Source organism: Plutella xylostella, chromosome Z (genome assembly GCF_932276165.1).
Source record: "Plutella xylostella chromosome Z, ilPluXylo3.1, whole genome shotgun sequence".
NCBI lineage: Eukaryota > Metazoa > Arthropoda > Insecta > Lepidoptera > Plutellidae > Plutella > Plutella xylostella.
Genome location: NC_064012.1, coordinates 9,045,382 through 9,066,195, shown reverse-complemented (window position 1 = coordinate 9,066,195; position 20,814 = coordinate 9,045,382). Strand labels below are relative to the sequence as shown.

Sequence of the window (20,814 nt, the reverse complement as noted above, 5' to 3'; positions counted from 1 at the left end):
AACAATGAACATACAGGAGTCGCCGTCTCCGTACACGGTGTGGACGACATGACTTAGTGCCAATTTCTCCATAGTCGGTTATCTGACAATGATTGGTTTATCAATAATACGTCATCTCCATACAAAATTCTTAAAAAGATGTGTCAAAAGTCAACCATTAATACCTGGTTGTGCTTTAACCGACTATGAAGAAATTGGAACTTAGTCGTATAGATGGGTACTTTTGATGAACTTATACCTAGTTTCACCATAGTCTGTTAGATCATTAACACCTCTGTTACATTGTAAAGTCATCAATTATACGTCATCTCCATATTTAATTCTTGACAGATGTATTAAAAGTCAACAACCCTTGTTAAGATCTAACATAGTATGGTGAAGGGGCTTAAGTATTTAGTAGTACCTTGCTAGTGCTAGGAATGAAATTTTAGAGATATTGAATATTTTTTATCGAATATTTGAGCTAATTAATCACTAAAATATTTAGGAAGAAAGTAAGTAAATGGAGTCGGTCGTCTTTTGTGGCGCACTCCGCAAGAACAAGTTTCAGACAGCGAAGTGACAAATGGCGGGATCCGGTCCATCACAGCAGAACAGGGGGGTCACTCTTTATCACGAAAAACCAATTTCGGAGCGCTGCTGCGCGAGCCTGGACTCTATCTCGCTGTATTAAACATGCCGATTGCACAACAGCTCTCGTTCGTTCGTATTTCGTCACTATAGAGTAACCCTCCAGAGACTTCCATTTCTCAGATAGGAAATTTTAAGAAGTTGAATTATTTAATGATTTTAAATTACGCCAAGAGAAAAGTTGCGGCAAGTGAATATTGGCAACCGGGTCTTATTAGAAGTTATAAAAGTTTCCTTTTAAGTATTAAAATGCGGTAAAAGACACTGTCCTTTTTAAATGCAATAAGTACACTGGTATGCGTCAATGCTAAAGCTTTATATAAATACCCCTATAAAGGTGACCCTGAAAGTATGGATCGAAAAAAACAGGCTGATATACCTAGGATTCCATTTCTACCAAATTATTACTTCTTGAATTCGGCCTTTTGATGGATCCTTCCGACACCAGCTATTTGCAAAGATTGCTTATCGGCATTGTTATTTCACCTGTAACTCTGAAATTTCAGTGCAGATACCTCCCAATGTGAGTTTGAAAATATATAACTATGCGGTGAAAACAGATAAGAGCCAATGACGCAGCTGTTCAAACCATTACGTAATTTAACCTAAAATGATGCATCTTTGAAAATTTTAATGTTTTCATCGTTAGGTAATTTAGCACCAATATTATAAATGCCATGATACGCATGAGACGTTTTGCGGACTAAGCTTTTTTACTACTATATAATAATATAATATAATAATAATATATATAACTAATATTACTATAAATATAACTAATATTATAAATGCGAAAGTAACTGTGTCTGTCTGTCTGTTACGCTTTCACGCCAAACTACTGAACGAATCTGAATGAAATTTGGTTCACATATGGTCTAGACACCCGAGAAAGAACATAGGCTACTTTTTATCCCGGAATTCCCACGGGAAAACTTTTTAAGGCGAAGCGAAGCTCGCGGGAACAGCTATTCTAAATAAAGTAATTAAAATAAATAGTCTGAAGTGTTCTTCTCGTAACTGCAATTCATTTATCACGCAAAACAACATAGCGATATAGGTAGTGTTACTACGAGCTATTCATAGCTATATTATACATAATACATAGTAGGTATATCGGTCGTTTTCTATAATGGAAATTTATGAAAGAATATTTAATTATTAGTTCGCGTGCCGTACTTTGGGGCCAAATTCATATTTATTACGTTTTATCTACCTAAGTTATTTTGTTACATTATTATTTTGTTGTACTGTATAACTTGTATCTAGCTAGATCTAATGGTTGGTACTAGGGAGGTAGGTTAGGGTAAATACCCTTTTGCTGGAATTTATAGCTCTCTATGGTTATGTTTAACTTTTTCTGTTAACGGTACAGTAAGGGGCAGATAAACCTGACCCCCCTCAGAAGCATTGTTAGTATGAGAGGGGGGGTCAGGTTTCTTTGCACCTGACCGTACTTATAAATAAGTTAAGTGATAAAGTTGTAAACTGTAAAAACAATCGCTCGATACTTAGCAAGTCACCTGTTGACTTCATCAGCCATCTATTACGGATACAAAATTTATATTCACAGCTTTGATTACGCCTTCCACAGTCTATCGCTCAACGATAATTTAACTTAAGTGCCCTTAAACAATCGCTGTAAAAGGTAATAACTGAAACAGTTATCATAATGATGCTATTGAGTATAACTACTGTAAGTATTTGAATTGTTTCACTTTAACCGTGTAATGTCTATGAGTGTGTGAAGAATGTCTACGAATACTACAAAACAAGGTGGCCTAAATGACATTTTTTCCATAGGCGTTTATCTAACCGACCGGGATTGGTTCATCAATTATACGTCATTTCCATACAAAATTCTTGACAGATGTGTAAAAAGTCAACCACTAATACCTGGTTATGCTCTAACCGACTATGGGGAAATTGGCACTAACTGTCAGTTTCACATTTGAGAATGTCAAGATAAGTAGAGTTTGAGTATGGAATGCAGCACTGTGATTGGCTGAACTGTCATTGAGAAGGTCTTAAGTTCATGCTTAGGTAGATTTACTCAAATGTGAAACTGAGCCTAAGTGTCTCAATTCACGTAAAAAAGCGTCAGTACTGAGCATAATATCGTAGTATATTATAAAATGACGTGGTAACTGACTTTGGGGGCCTTTAGTATTAATAATAAAAAGAGTTAAGAACCTACTGGCATGCTACACCTACACACGTTGCCCTGCTGATTGAGAATCCGGAAATTCCAGCCCCAACCACATACAATAGGCGGCCGGCATCGCTGCAGCTTCATCTAAGCCCCGGTATTTCATCAACTCAACCCTGGAGTGAACTCGTACGCTGAATAGCCCACGCATTTTGCTTGCGGGCCGGAGATAAAGCTAACACAGCATTGCGTAAAATATCCACCAATAATTAATCACCCCATTAGTCGGTCTCCGTATGTAGCTTTAATCCGTGACTGATGTAGATGCCCGGTGGTGCACTCCGAACTCCGGGGCCATTTCCACGTGACATCGGAGATGCCGTAAAGATCGAGCTATTACGATTCGGTCGCAAATCGTCTGAAACAAGTCGAGCTGGCGACGGGCGCTCGCCCGTATCGGCCACATCGATTTTTTCCCGTAGGACGGTGAGTCGAGCGATATTGACCCTTATTGCATCCGAAATGTTTGCGAACTCTTTTCGCAAGTTACCTCTGCACGACCGGTTTACTTTTTAGATGAATACGACGTGCCCGACGTTCGATTTACTCTTCGGAAAGGTCGGGAAGCTTATCTTCCAAAGTTCTGTGTAACCTATCCCAATATTATCAAACTGGACCACTCGCTTGGTGCTCAGTCAATGTTTGTTACTGGGAGAAATTGTGTAAGTAGTTACACAAATATTATATCACGAGCATATTATGTATTTTAAAGTAAGTATATACTTACGTAGTTTATTCATGAAACACTTTTCCAAATGTTTTTTATTCAATGAAAACTCCCTTGCCTCATATTTAGTGTCTAATCGCACGGCCGTCCTCGGCTACCAGTCCTTTTACTTTGTACATGACCTTTTATTTTGTTTCACGAACAAAGTTTAGAACTCCAGCAGGTATCATGCAGGTATGTCGGTATATGTAATGTGTAGGTAGCTTTGTACGTAACTAAAATGCATATAACAAATAAACCTTTGTAAGTAATCCGTAGTAATAAAAGCGACAGAAAAAAACAGTTTCGTAAAATACTGCTATAATGAGTATAATATTATAATTATAATTTATATATAGTTATATACTTTATAGGACAGTTAAGAAACTGCACATAACCTATAGACAAATTTAAATATGTATAGTATAATTTAATTAAAGTACCTATCAAGTAATGCAATCTATCAGTAACAGTAATATCAGTATAGTATAGTATAGTATAGTTTTTCATCTATGTAAAACTAATATGCCAGTTGCCATGACTACCTAATCATGAAACATAATTAAGAAATATTTATTTAATATTACCTATATTGTGGAATAAAATTTACTTAGGGCTGATTTTTCAATAGTCAGATACCTACCTAAGTGTTATCTGAGGAATAAAATTGTTGCTGTCACATCTGAATGTTTGTTTTAAGACAATGACAGCAACAATGTTATTCTTCAGATAACACTTATCTGACTATTGAAAAATCAGCCCTTAGTAATACATTTAATCGAAATAAATACTTGTCTGCACTCAATACGGATGGTTTGATGCCAATGCATGCATTAGAAACTCGATAATTTATGTATTGTATAATTACGTGGTGAATGATTGCTGGACACGGGACAGCCGATCTGCATAACATAGCCGGCGGGCGATGGATGCAGTCAGCCTGAAACCACTCAAGGATCAGAAATATAGCTATAGCCACGTATGGGTAGGAACAACCAAAAACTCCTTTCTAAAGCTAAAATAAGTTTTTCCTCGTATAAAGTTCATAAGTTACGCGTTGGCAATTAACTCGTGTAAACCTTATATTTCACGTTTAAGGCAAATAAAGACGAGTCATCATAGAGTATTCCTATCTTTATTGAATCACCTGTTATATTATATTATTTATATTGGTCGGAGTAATATCCCTGAGACTTTCAGCAAGAGCTACCAGGCACACATGAGTCAAAGGAAACAGGGCCCGGAGGCGAGGCTTCGTAAATATTAAATTTTATTTGAAACCCGACCAAAGAACTGCACCGATAGATTTCAGAAAACGATGATATCTTCTTGGAATTGAAAAAGAAAAATGTGTTGTTTGTGTTGAGATTATTTACAGATTCTGTGTTTACCTTTTAAAATGTGTGTAAGTACTTATTGATAAATCACCACCTACATTAAAATAATACATTAAGCTCCAATTTCACAATAGTCGGATAAATCGAAACCAGGGAAAGGTTGATCAATTATAATTACTTTAATTAGTCATCTCCATATTAAATTCTTGAGAGATGACAATGTGTCAAAGGTCAAGCAATAATCCCTGGTTATGCTCTAACCCACTATGGAGAAATTGGCACTAAGTATTATAGTTTATTTTTGTTTGGATAAAGAAACACTGTGTAAATAATGTATATTGTAATCTGTCTCGTTAATGGTATACTTACTCACTAATGTTGTTTCAAACACAGATAATACACACGAGCAAAGTTTTGTCCTCTAAACGTTAACCACAAAAGGCTTAAATTTTATTTAAAAAAATTAATACAATATTTTCAATTTTAATTTAGCTCTGATGCGCTGTTTTAAATGTACTACAATCTTGTAGACAGTTCCGTTTAGGAGTTATAGTCACCGGAACTTTTTTATTGCTCTTGAGTACAATATATAGTTTTTAAACAAGAATCCATTCACTATCGCACACAAAACATAATCAATACAATAGTTAACATTTCCCGTATGATTGAAACTGAAAATACAATTGAAAAAGAAGTAACCTGCAATTTTAATCGTATTAGGTGCAAATATTCGGTAAAGTCGTTGTCTGGTAAAATGGAAACACGAACCAACAGCTATCGGGATAAAACTAACATTCGCGGACAAAGACAACACAGACTTGGGCCACGAGGTAAATATGTACAGAAGGTTCGGTAGAACTCTCATAAAGACCTATGCATAATACTATTAGAAAATAACGCTTGTTCCTTCTTATTTACAGGTTCTTTCTCCCGTGGGAAGCACACAGAGACGCAGTGCTGAGAGCAATTTTATCCTTTGTTATGACTATGATAGTCTTGATGTGTTTGTTATACCAATGTAGAGATTTTCTTATAAGAAATAATGAATTGTGACGCAATAAAACTAAGTTAAATTTTATTAGGGGACCCAACCACGATACGATGCGATTAAAATACCAACTAAGCATCTAATGTAAATAGGCCTTAATGTATTCTCATGTAAGTACCTACATCGCAAATTTCATTCATACAATACAATTCATTCATGCAAACATATTTTTTATTTTACCTATCTAGCCTAAAAAGAACAAGTGGGACTTCTGTAACTATTTGTATATCAGAAAAGGAACCGAACGGGGCGAAATAAATCGAATTGAAATAAACCAATCAGGCTTTTAGGTGGATATAAAAACGGGATGGATAGCGGCCTTCGCTTTGCTCGCTTATACAGAACGTACCTGGGTACTTGTGTATGTATATAGTTTCATGGGGTTAGTAAAATGGCAATAGGGGGCGGGCCTATTGCCATTTTACTTTTTTTTTAATCACGCAAATTAATACAATACGAGTACTCGTATCAAACTGAATTCTATGGACACATTTCTTCTGGCCGAGTTGGAAACGTGCCGAGTAGTGGAGCTGCCAAAAAACTGTTCTTGTATAACATCGCACATCAGAGATTACGAGATCACTAGGTAAGTACGTTTATTGTTTCATGTCAAGTTTCTCACTGGAGTAAATCTACTTAGCCAATCACAGCGCTGCATTTCATACACAACATTCAGGTTCAGGATAGTGTATTTTTCGGCTATTTTATAGCTGTTATAGTGTAATACAACTGAGGGCGGCATCTTAGTATAAATTTCATAGCGTCTCGAAAGCCTATTTTAAATCCTTTCATCTAACCTTCCTAATGGAACACATGCAGAAATTTTAGTGTTTCTAATGTCGTTTAAGAGGTTGATGTGATGCAGTATCACTATATAAAAGATCTATGTACGAGTATGTAAAATTGATAATTATTTCTTGGTGTTCAAATAAAGAGTACTCTATCTATGTTTCTATCCAGATCACAATAACCAGGCCACGTATAAGCCCTAGAGATAAAATAACTTTGAACGCGTCGTAGATGTAGTTACCTAAAGGGTAGATTTGGATACCTAAATCAATACCTATATCCCGAAAACAAAAAAAAACCGTAAACGTTTTACATAGAAACCAGCGCCTCTAGCGGACAAATGACAGAAGAAGTATGCAGAATGGCAGATAATAAAATGAAAACATCGTTGAGGTAAATTATCGACTCCAGACACTGAATAGAGCTTAACAAGGAAGAAAATATAAGTGCCCCTTTACTACCTATACCTAAACCAGATTATATTGATGACCTATTATGAGACCTAGGAATGATAGATAATATGATTACTTGAATAGGTCTTCAGGGAGGTATATATCTATTAGGTATTTCGCTAATTTATTCCTAAGACGTCGCAAATGTATTCTTACTGAGCAGTATTAAGGTCTGTTTTAGCACACAGGTAAGAAATGGGAGCTTTTCACTGGTTGGTAATGAGTAGACTATTCAATGATGGGACGGTATTCACGGGGAAGCGTAAATGGCACCAATTTGCCTTGAAGATCTGTCCGACTTTGTATCGTTAGGGAAAAGATATTTATTTCTCAAGCTTTTATAAATGCACAAGAAATTGAGGCTATACAGGGGGTTTTATACACTCACGGGCAATGAAAAGGTTCCACTGAGAAAAGCACCAAATTACTTCTAAACGGAAAAGTCTAGCTTAATGCCGTCTTCTGCAACATTAAAGTACATTTAACAGAACATCAGGATATTGTTAACTAAAATCGGTAATATTTTGTTCCAATTTTAAATGAAATCTTTGAAAAAATTGGGGTCGTATGTTGTCGGCATTTTGTGAGTGGAACTTTTTCATTGCCCGGCAGTGTAGTAAAGTAACCCGACAGGTGTAGATGGTATCTCAGATCACCATTCTGAAAATCCTGATTTAAAAATATAATTGTGTTTCTTAGGGTGTATCTGTCCACATAGAAGGTCCATGGTGTTTTCAGTGCACATGCTGGTATGGTGTACAAGCTAGATGTACAACTGTATGTACGTACATTTAGTTATTTAAGGAATTATATTGTGAAAAATTTACAATAATGTACAATTAATCGCTATAAATCTTTAAGTAATATGTGACACAATATCATGTGGAACTCTACAACTACTCCGTATGTTTCAACAACCATAAAATTTAAATTTGTAGCATCCAAATCAGCCCTTTTCCCGATAGTCGGTAGTCAATATTTATCAATAGCAATATCAGCAATAATAATCGTAGTGTGAGTCAGTCACGCGGCTAGTACTCAAATATTTTATAGTCCCACAATAAGCCACACTTTATTTCGATTCCAACAGAGTTCAAAATATTAAAATGTAATAGCGACTTCAAAAGCCGGTAATACGCAATTATTTAATATCAGTGCATTAGCTTATGCTTTTAATTAAAAACGCATTATTTTGCACGAGATTTATGAAATGAGCTCGCCGAATAGTCTGGCGGCGTTGACGCGCAACGAAAAACAGGGCGACTAAAAGGTTTTCATAAAACTTTTCTTTTTGTTTTAATTAAAACATTCATTCGTTTAATCCATTAAAACTACGATAATAACGTTCCCTCTCAGCTAAATTTGCGCGACAGAAAGAGCCGAAAATAGTCACGGGGAAAATATTCAGTTGTTTACAGGAGGGTTGTCTCATAACGGAGTAATAACTCCATGAAATGCCTCTCCCAGACTTAATGTTAGCTTCGCCCTTAAACAAATAGGCGTATCTGCGTCTCTCTCTTCAAGGCGATATTGTCTCGCGGCTTCTCAGCTTCCCTGCAGTCCTATTCTTCTTTTGTATCAATCGATGAAGTTTCATGAACCATTACAAGATAAGATTGTGATCACTGCTGGCTAAGGTAAGGTTAAAACTGGGGCATTTGTTTGACTTTTAAAATGAGGTTCCTTTTGGCATTCTGTATAAATTAGGTTTTTCCTTTTATAAAATAAATAAAATAGTTGCAGTTGTAGGTTTTGATGGGTACATAATTTGATTCAGAAGAGATTTTTTAATTGTTAAACCAGTTACAGTTCAATGCTTCATTTCATTCAAATACATTCCTATATTGTGTATCTAACACAATCACTTAAAACAATCAACTGAAACCTCTCGTTTTCTAATTACAAAGGCAATGCCCCAAGACAAAGGGGCGCCACTGGTCATGAAAATGTTAATCACAAACAGATTTATCCGGTGTGTTTTTTCGGGATTTCTGTCATGACCGTTTTAGTGGAAAGTAGGGCTACGAGGGGAGGAGAGGGGGTCCCTCCCGGTAATGCGGCTATTCGCATGCAAGTATGCCTGCTTGAGCCCCCCCCCCCCCGCACACCTCCACCCCGCGGGCACACAACCCAGAAGCTTTTTACTATCCCGGCTATTTACTATTTTATCGAGGACATTGAATTTATACGTACGTTTGAAAGGTTACCAACACAACAGTTTTCAATTTGTAGTATGAGAAATAAAGCATCATAATTTTCAATAGGAAAAAATTAAACTAGCTCTTACTGGTTGTTTTTGCAATTAGGCCTTCGTTTGTTAGACCATTGACTGTGTCTATGATATTAGTTCTTAGCACGTGTATGTTTGTTTGTGTGTGATTCCGGAAAGGCTCATTATTCTTATTGTTGGAATGCTTTATTGAGGCAATAAAGCTTTTATTGTTAGTAGCTATTACCCATAGATTGTGGTAACGATATGTTATTGTATGTAATGTAGAACAATTTTTGGGTAAATTATTTATACATATATTTATGTAATTATATATAACATTAGGTACATACTGATTTAAATGTGGTATATGTTTTCATTGAGACTTTTGATGATTGATTCACGTGTCCAAAGAGATTGAACATTTGATTTTTAACAGTGTGAGTGGTAATCGTAAATATACATAAATAAATTTAATGTAGGTATATTTTTAAACAAACTCAATCATCAAAAATAACGTCTAATAAGTTTTTAATTTCCGTACGTTTTGCCTTGGTTATAGGCTGTCAGTTTGTGGTTTGTACTCCCAAGTATAGAGGACCAAAGCTTCCGATACCAGCTAAGTGGAAACAATGCGAGCCCCAAGTACTCTACTTCCCCTTTGTACAGCGGGAGTGATGGTCTCCTCAAAGCTCAAGATACTGTATTATTATCGGCGAAAGAAAGGAAATAAACACAGATGACAAAGCGTTTTATATTCCAAGTACTTACAAGCACTTGTCGGCTGCGGAACGTGGGGTTTGTACCTCCAAACAAAGAAGAAAGCTGTTGTGAGTTCGACGTGTGTGTGTGTTAGTAGTGAGCCGGTATCACTTTCGTCATCGTATGTTCGAACTTTGCTTCTTAGTGTGTCGTTAACAAATACTAGAGGCAGACTAGCGGTTGTGGCCGTGGCGGATTTATTACGAGTAGCTAGTCCGATTAGTTAGCAATAATTGCCCAATCCCAGGGTACACCGCGCTGGTATAAGCCGAAAGGCAGTGACTCAGAGGGTCAGTGTAAATAAATGTTGCTAGACGACGTTTAAAAATCTGATTAGGAACCTACTAATTAGGTCCTAGTAAATCTAATCTATCAACTACAACAAGTTTGTATGAAAATATTTAAAAAATATATATCAATTCATGAAAAGAACATCCTTTCGTAAACCTCTGGTTGGAGACGATTTTAATGTGGTTATTCCCAGTTTAAAAGGTCAGATGGTTATACTAAGTCCAAAGCGATTTAAAACAAACCCCACCTTTTCCGGATGCCACAGACACTTACAGATGCAATCAGACTCAAGGGATCAGGTTTGAGTCCGATAAGGCAAACTCCGCAACGGGTAAAATGTAACAGTTTTTTTTATGTAGCTCTATATTAATTAGAAGATTAAGACGTGTAAAAATCACAAAGAATAAAACTTAATTGCTCTAATAAACTTTTTTTGGTGTTGGCGTTTGTTTCATTTGGAAAGTTTGCATTATCAGACTTTATTTACCTAACTGTACCGGGGGCTGCAAAGAAGTTCCTAGATACAAGTTAAAGTGAAAGTGCGGCTGAAAGTCAAGTGGAGTTTGAAACAAGGTTGGGATAAGCACACAAAGTGTGATTGATTGGTTCAGAACTGGGTGTCGAGGATGTCAAGTTTAGGCAGCGTTCCCACTACGCCGGACCGGCAGATCTGCCGAAAACCGGACACCGGACAGAGTGTTCACATTACATCGGATCCCGGAAGAAATTCAGACAGTCCTCAGTTGAATTTGGACCTGCGCGCACAATGGACGACGAAATTGTTGTGTTGTGGTGGTATCTTAATAGAAGGCAAAATAAAAGAAAACATTGGGTACACCCTATTTTACGGGAAAGATTTTCCATTCTTTTCATTTTACATCCAGGGGCGAGGGGAGCACGAGCGGGGCGAGCGGGGGACAGATACCGGCACAAACTCGTTCACATTACTCCGGGCCCGGTCGTTCTACCGGCAATTCGTAGTGACAAAACGTTCGGTAGAAATGCCGGGCTCGGCAAAAATGCCGGACCCGGGATAATGTGAATAGCTTCATATAAATTGTACAGCCACTAGCTCTTCCGGCAGATTTACCGGCGCGGCAGATCTGCCGGTCCGGCGTAGTGGGAACGCTGCCTACGCTTTCATCGATGTCGCCGCGTGTTTTGAAACTATACAAGGCCAGAACGCACCCATAGTCTACTAGCACTGTATAGTTTCAAGTGAAAAAAAATAATATTTTACTTGAAAATATACACGATTTGTGCGTACGGTGGCCTGCGCCTAAAAGTATACAGGTGGAGTTTTTAAAATAGCGATCTCAAGCTCACATGCTGCTCAAGCATATCCACATAAACACCACTGCTACACACATCACACACAACACGTCCCCGGATTTATAACAGATGTAACTGGTCCCATCATCATCAGGGATCGCTATTTTAAAAACTCCGCCTGTATACTTTTAGGCGCAGGCCACCGTACTAATCGCGTATACTTTCAAGTTGGGATTTACTGAATCGTTCTTGAAAATATACAATGCTATTACGCACATTGCTTGATTGGCGTACTTGTCGCATATAATTTATACCTACATGCTGATTCTGATTTACTTAACTATTTCGGTACATGTACTACATGATTACTTACAATTTACTTGTTATGCCTGTCATACCTATAGAATGTTAATAAATAAAGATGAACAAGCTCTAATTTGATTGATAAATTGATATTTATAGCAATCATACCTGCAAGTAAGAAAACTAATATCTTATTATTTATATGAAATAAGAGTAATACCTACTACACTCACGAGCAATGAAAAAGTTACAGTGAAGATAGCTCCTGAACGGGAAAGACTAGCTTAATGACGCCGTCGGCAATATTAAAGTACATTTAACAGCGCATCAAAATATTATTATAACCAACTAAATTAAATGTTTTTAAAAATTGGGGTCAATTGGTGTTGACTTTTTGCTACATGGACTTGTTCATATTACATATTTTTCATCAAGTTTTGATTTCAACGTAATTGTCTTTTATGAATTGTTCTACACCGTCTTCTGAGATCATTTTTAGTATTTATAACAGTTCTACAATTTTTTAATTTAAATCAATTAAATTTTTAACTGTACGGTGTAAACAAAAACACGTTACGAAAACAATGCCAAGTACGGAATGATGATGCAATGTTTAGAAAGCAATAGACTTATTACTATTTCGCATGAAAGAAAGAGAGAGCAACAATTAAAAAGGGCTACCTGGTAACTAATCACGTATAGTTTCAAGTGCTCGTATTGCCGCTTAGCACTTGAAAATATACACGATTAGTACGCAGTGGTAACTGCTGCAGTATATTTTCAAGCCATAATTTTGGCCCAACTTACTTGAAAATATACGCGATTAGTGCGTAATGGCCTTGTATACTTTCAAGTAAATCATGGCACCATTTTAATTTGAAAATATACGCGAGCAGTCCCAACCTCTGCGTTCTGGCCTTGTATAGTTTCAAAACACGCGATGTCGCCACTTTACTTCGATGATATTGCGACGATACTGCTACAGCTTAGATAATCTGTGCTACAACTTACAAGTATGAACAGTGAAACTATCGCGAACTTTTTTCGACAACCATTTTTGGATTCAAAATGTATCGTGTTACGAAATAGTGAAAGTAATTAGTGTCAAACTAATTACTTCCACTATTTCGTAACACGATATATTTTAAAAATAATAAGAATTCTTACAGGTATAAAGTCCACCTCTTGAAGAATGGTTCGATCACCAATAAAACCTAACCAAACCCGTCACTCGGGGACGCTCCTTCCTTCCATAAACCTTAATAAAAGATAGAGTATGTAAGTAGAATATTCCCTCATTGCAGCTAGCAGTTGGTCCGGAGGTATATATTGTTCGTGACTTGAAACTTCTGCCATGCAGAGAAAAACTCCTTCAGGACTGCTCGAGGAAAACGTATTTTCGGAGTTCCGCATAAAAAACCATTCTAACCGACACTACTAATATTAAAAGTTTTTAATGAAACTGAAATAAAATAAAGATTTTGTTTGAATTCGTTTTTTTGTATTCAATGCCTAAGTATACTTAGGTACACGTAATTCAGAAACGGTGCTTTGTGTTTCAAGCTGCATCGGTCCTATAAGTACACAACTTCAGTTGTAGTACGGGACAGCCTCTGCATAAGATTTTTGCACGTAGCGGATTATTTTTGCTGTAAAAGCCAACACAGAAAGCATTCTTTCTTTTCCTTTTACCTTGTATATAAATGAAAATTTAACAGCGAAGGCGGTGCGCGAGTATTTTCAACGTAAATACCTACTTCGCCGCTCGCAGTCATGCCACCACGGCACAAAGAGCCGTCGATCAGGCCCCGACGACGAAAATTTCGGAGTAAAATTTATTTCTATTTACATATTTATTTAAAGACGTATTCGGTTTTCAGCGGGCCAAGGACAGAATATTTTTGCGTATCTCAAATGTATGTCCTGCACTTCTAGCCTAGCACAGCGCACAAGACGCGCACTTCATAACGTGACTAGTTTATGTGAGTTAACGAGACACAAAACTTTTGTCTCGTTCACGCCTCGACGTACAGTATGCTTCTAGACGACTAGTACCTATAGGTATATTTTAGTTGGATTCGTTATTGTTATGTACAGAAAAATAAAAATTTATATTTTTAACTAATTAATTGATAAAAAAGGCTATCTTCATTTAATTACATTTACAAGCTCAGTGCAAAGCCAATGCATTCAATGATGGCTAAAAAGCGAATACGTACATAAATTGAAACGTCAACAACACAGCCCTCCGCTGCCGGGTGAATAGAGCAAATTGTGCCACTGACAAGAAAATTGCGTTTCGATATGATTCGACAACTAACCGATAGCTAGCAATTTAAAAGTCTGCCTAATTTTTCCTTGACCAATGACATTGTAACTGGGGCCGTATCATATTGGGGTGAACCGCCTATCACATCATATCGACAAGAATTTAAAAAAAAACACGTGTTTCACGGGGAACCGTTTTTGTTGCACTCTTTTGTTTCGACGCCACATGTTCTTACACATAATTATGCACACCTTGAATATATTTAAAAAGCACACTTCACACTTCAAATATATTTTAAAAACAAAATGAGATTATAAAAGAGCAGACGGCACAGTCGAGACCGTGGTGTGTTCAGAATTCACAATTGCATGCTTTGCTTTAAATTGGTCACAGCTGCATGTTAGACTTAATTGAACACCGTCTATGCAACTCGCGTAAATGTCTACTAAATTGATTTAGTCTTTGGAATTTGGCCTTGACCTTATTGAAACATTGAAGGCGGATCCAGGATTTTAGTTTATGGCTATAAATAACTATCTCTGTACTAGGCTATTCATATTTTTGCATATTTAAGCTGTCGGTAGTTATTCCTTGTTGCAATATTAAATTTAATTGAAAAGAAATCACAACAAATAACGAATAGGTATTAACTACTTGAAAAATATTTTAAAATTATGTTGTACTAACTGCTGTCAGTGCAGTTTTTGAAACACAACAATAGAGAAAGCTAGGTGCAGAAACGTACCTCTGCCTACCTTGCTAGATTGTGCAGTATTACAAAACGCGAATGTGTTAGGTCATGTCTAGTCATTTGAAAACACTTCCCCTGGACAAAAACACATGTATAATAACATCTACAATTTGAGTAATCCATGTTATGAATCGTATCACAGGGCTAAATATTATTGCCTTAATTATTGGCCAAGGCAATAGTGGTTCATCAGTATGAGATGTATATGTAGTGTAGGTACATAACAATATACATATATGTTATAGTTACAGGTATATGGCATCAGGCTCTATCAGACTTTAGTCTTTGCAAACGTAGAGTTCTTCAGTACTTTAGCCTTAGACAAGAAATCCCTGACTTTAACTTAAATGAAGAAAGTTCTGAAAGAATCGTATGTTTAGGTTGATAGTACTTAATAGGTTGTATACAGCATGTTCGGCCGGTCACGTATGCTTGGTCCATGTGCGCAACACCCTGTATATTGAGTAAGTCTGTTGTCGTACATACTTAAATGATATGACCTCAACCATGACCTATTATTTTAAGTAAATTTCTCAAGTGCTTTTACATGATGATGTAACACATAAAATTTAATCTCTTAATTAACAATTCAAATAAGATTCGAAACAAACAATAATAATACCTTCTTTCTTATGTTGATTAAAACAATCTCGACTTTTCATGAGTACGCTACGAACCTACTATTTGCTACGAGGAAGTGCTACGCCGTGCTACGGGCTACGCTGACTTCGTAGCATCCCACGATGTCTAAAATTCAATAACACAATCTTCAAATTAAAGTAACTCAACTTGCTTAATTAAAGTCAATAAAAATATATAACTATTGCGTATAATGGTTTCAGAGATTATACAAGTTGGTCATATATGTATTTTACATAAAAAACGCACAATTATTTGATCGAAAAACAAATCATGTATGTACGGTGGCCTGCGCCTAAAAGTATACAGGCGGAGTTTTTAAAATAGCGATCCCTGATGATGAAGAGACCAGCTAAATCTGTTATAAATCCGGGGACGTGTTGTGTCTGATGTGTGTAGCAGTGGTGTTTATGTGGATGTACTTGAGCAGCATGTGAGCTTGAGATCGCTATTTTAAAAACTCCGTCTGTATACTTTTAGGCGCAGGCCACCGTACCTACATTTTGAGAAGAATACCATAAACATTTACTCAATTGACCTCACCACAGTGGAATGATAAAAGTACCGACGTGGTTATAGTTCCTCTATATTTAGAGGTATGTGTTATTTTAGCCTAATGTAGACAGAGTTGCCTGTAATGACTTATTGAGGCTGTTTAATATTATATCTAATTAATCCATCGCTCATTAGGTGTCAAGCTCCGCAGGACTAATTAAAAGTTTTCGTAAGTACTGCACACCTGAAACATTCAGACCATAAATCAAAATATAGATAGATATCTAACAGTTACGAGCCCTCTGGTACAGGTAGCAGCTACAATATCGATCTACCGTCAGAAAATGAAATACGTTTGCGTACAACCCGTAGATCTTACTCCCAGAGCACAAAAGCTATTTTCGCGCAGCATCTTTTCAGATTGAATTGTACACGACTTTGCTTTATCGAACTAAAATCTGTTGGATCATGAATCATTTCTGGACTTCCAAACGAGCCCCGAGGGCAGATTGAACCACTTTCCTGGCTTCTACTAAATATACGAGCATTTTCAGAGAAATTAAATAGGAGTGAAGCGAAACAAAAAATAATGAAACGGACTGTATGCATAAATCTGAATAATTCAAGTACAATTAGCTGGTGCCACAGCACTTCACGCCGCTAGCCGGGACAAAGAAAATAAAGAATGGCGATACCGCGCACAGATGAACGAAATCTGGCTCAAAGAGAAGCTCTCCGTAATCTAATTTGAAATTAAATGAAGATACCCGGTATCGTTAGGCAGTTAGAGTTAAAGGGAACACAAGATTATACGTACAGCTCTAAAGCTCACTTAAGTGCTTTAAAAATAGAAAATACAAAAGCTTGGCCTTACAGAATTGAATTTAATAGAATGGACGTGGGTCCTAAAAAATACAATATCGAGATTAGAAGCACTCGGTTTTGGCAGCAGCCGCATTTCCAGACTTGGCTCGTCTTTAAAATTGTGATGCAGTATTGTGCTGAAATTTCTGGATCCGATTGAGAGCATCTGATTTCATAAGTTAAGTGCATCGTAGTTTGTTCAACTGTATGTGTGTTTGTTACTTGGCAGACCTAGCCGACGACGTAGTATGTTAGTTTTCAGCCTTGAAATAACAACTCTGATTTGGACCAAAACTTGAATGTCGTAAATAATGTATGTGCATTACAAGTATGTATCCAATATTAAAGACATTCATCAAATATTTATATACTTATAAACTGAAAACTCATACCTACGTAATTGTTTTTCTTTTATAAATTTTATCATGATATAAATAAATATTGTAAGGTAGTAGGTACATAAGTAAAAATATTTAATAAATTCAAATATTATATTATGCTCGGATTAAAGCACGGATATGCATGGATTTACGGATGTAATGTTAATATGTATAGTATTAAGGAGCAAGTGTACGTCTAATGACAATATAATAACATGATGATAGATGACTAAATAATTACGTAATATTATTAATTAACGATATTAAGACCAAACATTTGAGCCGAGTCGAGTAAGCCGACAACTTAAACTTAATCTAAATGCTCGCATTTCACAAACAAGCTCAAAGAAAAGCAAAAACTCACTTAGTATTCCGTTAGTACTATCAACTCATTAGAGATGAACTAATTTACATACCAAAGTGAACGTGCTGAAAGCCTATAACTATAACATAACGCAATCGAAATCTATATGAATCGCAAATTGGTCCCAATCGATACCAATTAGTCAACTAACGCTGTCAATCATGAGTTCAGAGCCGTTGTAGCTGTACTATACAATTAATTCACAAGAATAAGCTTGCTAACTCTGTAAAATATGAAAACTCGTGCTATAAGCCCTACGGAACCATTATTGGTCCAAAACTTTGAGGTTCCCAGCTGCCTCGGGGCCACTGTATATTTATTAACTAAGCAGTTGCGTAGCTCGGACGTAATTACGATATTATAATATTTATTTATGGCGTGAAATTTTAATAACTTATACAGGAACTTGTATGCAGAAAACTACCAAAAATATAAATTAGCTAACAGCGAGCGTACTTATAACTTCTACACAAAAGTTCAGATACACTATAATATATTTTTCATCATTCGTGCTCTAAAAGTATAAATTCTCTGAATACAGGCATGAAAGTAGGTCTTTTCGTCCCCAGAATGTTTAAACTTATTCAAATTATTGGAAAATATCAATTATTCAGTTACATAATCTGTAGTCGATGCTATGGCTAATCTTCTTTTTTAAACGACCTAACTAAAAAAGTTGAATTTTAAATTAGGGAGGGAATTAGACCACTTACAAAACATAAATCATAGTTTTTTTATACTACTCTAATACTTCTGTTTGAAATTTTACGCATTTTTTACTAAGACTAAGAAAGAATTTTGAAAATATATTAATTAAGAAAATATATTAAACCGACTTCAAAAAATTCATAAAGAAATAAATATATCTTTCAAATAATTTGATTTTCAGACTATCTATCTATGTGAAAGTAAAAAAATACGTAAGATAGGTTAGCTTTTTTTTAAGTTGGGGCATGGAAGTAATTATGTATTTATTACTTCCATGAGTTGGTGTTATTATAAAAATATGTATAACGCCATTATTATAATTCCATGCATAATTAATGCCATACATGAGTATTATAATATTTTGCACGTTTAATATTTCCTGAATTTCGTATGCATTTTAACGGTATACGATGAAGCACATTGTGGGAAGGCATAATAAAGTGAAATATTCTGAAATATCGCCGACCGACGGTTAAACGATAGCTTTCTTTTTATTCAACCGTCAATTTCGTTTGAAAGAACAAAATACTCATTACCCGTAGATAATTAATATATTGAGACCGAGAATATACCTATTATATATGATTTAAATGACAGTTATTCTTATTTTATTCGTGTTTACGGATATCTATTTTTTCCATTATTTGGTATTTATATAATTGTACGTTTCAATGTATATTAAAATAACTAGCACATAAGTGCAATGCGAACTGATTTCAGGTAGCTGCTAATACTATTAATCCAAATTAATTTAATTCCGCAATTTTCTATACCTCTACGTAATATTTTGTACAAAAACAAGGAAACATTTCGTTCTTCACGTCTCTTAGATACAAACAACGTTTTACATAAAATATACCACTTTTAAATAACTGTAACAAAACTTAAATAGGTACTTCCGCGGAAAAATATTTATGTAACAAAAGAAGAATAATTTTAATAACGTAAACGTTGAACTTTTAGCAAAAACTTTTCTCGACTTGTAATTCTTCTGTATAACTTCAGTTGGCCGTTTTTCGTCAAAGCGTGAAATTAATTTTCTTTCCATGTTTGATATTCAGTTTCCTTCAAAGGCCAAATCATGTTCAGTCGTCGGCCGTCGGAGTTGGTTAAACTTAAACGATGTTAGAATAATTGTGTTTACAAAGTTTTTATAACTTTATAGGTATTACAATTATATTATACGCTTACGTACGCAAATACAAGAAATATAATAATTATATTATGTGTAAGTTCATCAATTCATCTTCAGCACGTCTGTGATACGCGCTACGCCGCTACGGGCTACGGGCTACGGGCTACGCACTACGACGCTACGGGTGCTACGCCTTATTTTAGCAACGAAATATAAAATAAAGAACTTATCAAATTCGTTTTAAATTTCGGGTTTTGAAGTCTGTTTTTAGATTCCTAAAAACTTCTAAATATTTTATAAATATTTGTTTTATAAATATTTATTAATGTTTCTGGAAAAAACTTTTTAATTCATATTATTTTACTTACAAACGAGCATCGCAAAAGAACCTCACACATCAACGCATCATTAAATACGATCGCAGGAGCATAAAAGTGCACTGAAACCCAAAACAAAGAAACACCGTTACATAATAAAGTTTTTGCAAATTCGGAAAACTCTTCTTAATATTAAATATACTCACCGCTGTGGCGAAGTGGCCGGAAACGCTGAATGAAACTTGCCTCGAAACTTTAAATTTGGAAAGTTGTGATTTTTTATTTCGGTTAAAAGAATAGAATATTTGTCTCGCGGGTCGTGTTGTGGCGCGAAGGATCGCGTGCGCGGCGCTCGAGTTCCCGACAGCAGTGGCGCGCGGACCGGGCGCGACGGAGGCTCGGGGCAGAGAGACGCGGCCCGCCGCCGGTTATATAACCATGTAGCGCAGGGCCCCGCGCCCCGCTCACTTAGGGAAAAGATGAATGAGCAAAGTTTCCTAAACGGACGTTAGGCCATGGATCGCGGAGCGGTTCGGATCGGCCCGCGGTTACATAAAGCGCTGCACATGCGTACTCGCGACACCGCAGCGCCTACCCCATTACTATTTCTCCCCGTGATTGTCTACGAGCTCACTTCCTACCCACTTTCACAGGCCGAAACTATGCCGAATAGCTAATCGCCTAAAAGCGATATTCATCGGGCGACGCGGAACGTGGGTGGAACAACAAAAGGACTAACAAAAGGGATGGATGGGCCAGGCCGGCAAAAAGTTCTGAATCGCACATTTCTCGTTCACGGATTTTATTGGTCAGCCTTTACATGCGGTCTTTGTAGCGGGAAAATAAGCCTCAAGCGGGGAAAAATGTTTTGGCCATATTGTTTATGT

General features: G+C 36.3%; 1 protein-coding gene across 2 annotated transcripts in view; it reads right to left on the bottom strand.

Annotated features, from left to right (window-relative positions):
• LOC105380494 (frequenin-1) overlaps positions 1-20,380 on the bottom strand; it is a 122,297-nt gene extending 101,917 nt beyond the window's left edge. Inside the window, exon 1 of one of the 2 annotated variants that reach the window (XM_048632680.1) lies at positions 20,134-20,380. The gene's annotated coding sequence lies outside the window, so the exon portion shown is untranslated. The remainder of the gene's footprint in view (positions 1-20,133) is intronic. The other variant, XM_048632679.1, reaches the window with a different exon arrangement.
• Positions 20,381-20,814: the final 434 nt, after the last annotated feature.